Raw genomic sequence first — 2971 nt, 5'->3', positions numbered from 1 at the left:
TAATACATGCATTGATAGTAATATATTTTTAAAAGATGGAAAATTGAATCGAATCATGACTTTAAAATGGAAGATTAAATCGAATCAAGGTAAATCGAATCAAACCGATTAAATCAAATCAAACTAAAGTATGAAAAATCTAAACTCAAATAGTATAAAGGGACTGTGATGAAACAAAACTTGGAAGCAAGGTATGAAGGCTTTTCACACACACTCACACAGCAGAACAGAGCTATCAACCAACAATAGGAGGGTCATTAACCAAACAAAGCATGTGGCCTATTGGGGATTGGACATGCGCAGTGACATGAGCTCTGACTAAAGCAGTTACAATCAATAATCAATTACCTATTCACATAAGACTGAGAGAGGTGATAATGGAGCAATTAACTGAGATACATTCCTGCATGGCAATTAACTGAGATACATTCCTACATAATCCTCTAGTTAGGCCTACTCAGGTAAGACACCCAGCATGTTTTAAGGCCTTAAAAAACAGCTGAATGTTACAACTATGACTGAGCAAAAAGTAATTATTATTATTGGATAAGTGGTCCTTGGTCTGAAAAGGCTTGGCAAACACTGGCCTAGGCCTATAGGTAAGTAGATATAGTAAAATGAAATTGAGAACCAAATGGCTGCATCTGTAGGCTAGGCATTTTTTTACCTAGAATTCTCATCCAGGACTGCAGAGGGCGATAAGATTAAGGCATTAATTGAATACCGAAAGCGTCAATCTATTAAGTATAAGGAATGTACATTCTGAATCCAGGCAGGATATTATATATGAGATAGTGCATTTGGTAAATAGGTTAACCAATTCAGGAGTCAGCATCCTTCTGGGGTGGGTTCCAGCCCATGTAGGAGTAGTGGGGAATGAAGTGGCAGACAAGTATGCTAAACAGGCAACAAAACAAGACAGTATAGGTATTCAGGTACAATATAGCAAAGCTGAAATTAAAAACATGATTAAAGCTAAGAATAAGGAAATATGGCAATATTTATGGGATAATGAAGTTACAGGCAGGCATCTGCATTCAATTCAAAAGAATGTAGGATGGAGTAGGAGTACCAGCAGAAACAAACAGGAGGAGGATATTGTGTCAAGAATGAGGTATGGGCATACAGGGTTGAACAGCACACTAGTTCTAATGAGAAAGCATGCTGATGGTTACTGTGAGTGTGGCATTCAAGCAACCGTAGAACATGTCATAGTACAGTGTCCTAAATTCCAACAGGAACGACAGACACTTATACAGCAGCTAGCACAAGAAAAAAAAAAAGTCTGGACATAACAGATATACTGCAAAGAAATTCTGGGGAACAATGTTTTAGATGTGTTTTTCAATATTTGAAAACAACAGGTTTATTCCATAGAATTTAGAGGGATGTAGTATTCAGACCCACACTCCTATTCAGAAGGTGGCGGTAATTCACCTAAAAGCTGTTTGTCAACCGCCAAAGAAAAAAAGAAGAAGAAGAAGAACGCGTCAATCGCTGACGCTGAAGCTTCAGAGAGCATCTAAACAAATCCACCTGTCTGTCGCCTTTCAACTATGGAAACCTGAACATTGGTCAAAGAAGATAACTGAGGTCATTCGTACACAAAATAATGCAGAAACTGACAGGCGATACACTGAGCTTTGCCTCGAGCCCCGAGGGTTCAAATTTTCACACACACTCACACAGCAGAACAGAGCTATCAACCAACAATAGGAGGGTAATTACCCAAACAAAGCATGTGGCCTATGGGGGGGGGGGGGGGGGGGGTGGACATGCGCAGTGACATGAGCTCTGACTAAAGCAGTTACAATCAATAATCAATTACCTATTCACATAAGACTGAGAGAGGTGATAATGGAGCAATTAACTGAGATACATTCCTGCATGGCAATTAACTGAGATACATTCCTACATAATCCTCTAGTTAGGCCTACTCAGGTAAGACACCCAGCATGTTTTAAGGCCTTAAAAAACAGCTGAATGTTACAACTATGACTGAGCAAAAAGTAATTATTATTATTGGATAAGTGGTCCTTGGTCTGAAAAGGCTTGGCAAACACTGGCCTAGGCCTATAGGTAAGTAGATATAGTAAAATGAAATTGAGAACCAAATGGCTGCATCTGTAGGCTAGGCATTTTTTTACCTAGAATTCTCATCCAGGACTGCAGAGGGCGATAAGATTAAGGCATTAATTGAATACCGAAAGCGTCAATCTATTAAGTATAAGGAATGTACATTCTGAATCCAGGCAGGATATTATATATGAGATAGTGCATTTGTTAAATAGGTTAACCAATTCAGGAGTCAGCATCCTTCTGGGGTGGGTTCCAGCCCATGTAGGAGTAGTGGGGAATGAAGTGGCAGACAAGTATGCTAAACAGGCAACAAAACAAGACAGTATAGGTATTCAGGTACAATATAGCAAAGCTGAAATTAAAAACATGATTAAAGCTAAGAATAAGGAAATATGGCAATATTTATGGGATAATGAAGTTACAGGCAGGCATCTGCATTCAATTCAAAAGAATGTAGGATGGAGTAGGACTACCAGCAGAAACAAACAGGAGGAGGATATTGTGTCAAGAATGAGGTATGGGCATACAGGGTTGAACAGCACACTAGTTCTAATGAGAAAGCATGCTGATGGTTACTGTGAGTGTGGCATTCAAGCAACCGTAGAACATGTCATAGTACAGTGTCCTAAATTCCAACAGGAACGACAGACACTTATACAGCAGCTAGCACAAGAAAAAAAAAAAGTCTGGACATAACAGATATACTGCAAAGAAATTCTGGGGAACAATGTTTTAGATGTGTTTTTCAATATTTGAAAACAACAGGTTTATTCCATAGAATTTAGAGGGATGTAGTATTCAGACCCACACTCCTATTCAGAAGGTGGCGGTAATGCACCTAAAAGCTGTTTGCCAACCGCCAAAGAAAAAAAGAAGAAGAAGAAAGCGTCAA

The sequence above is a fragment of the Alosa pseudoharengus genome, unplaced genomic scaffold (assembly GCF_046254945.1).
Source record: "Alosa pseudoharengus isolate Yale_2024_CS ecotype anadromous, Long Island Sound unplaced genomic scaffold, YU_APseudo_1.1 YU_APseudo_1.1_scf_25, whole genome shotgun sequence".
Lineage (NCBI taxonomy): Eukaryota > Metazoa > Chordata > Actinopteri > Clupeiformes > Clupeidae > Alosa > Alosa pseudoharengus.
Note: the sequence above shows the minus strand (reverse complement) of the source record.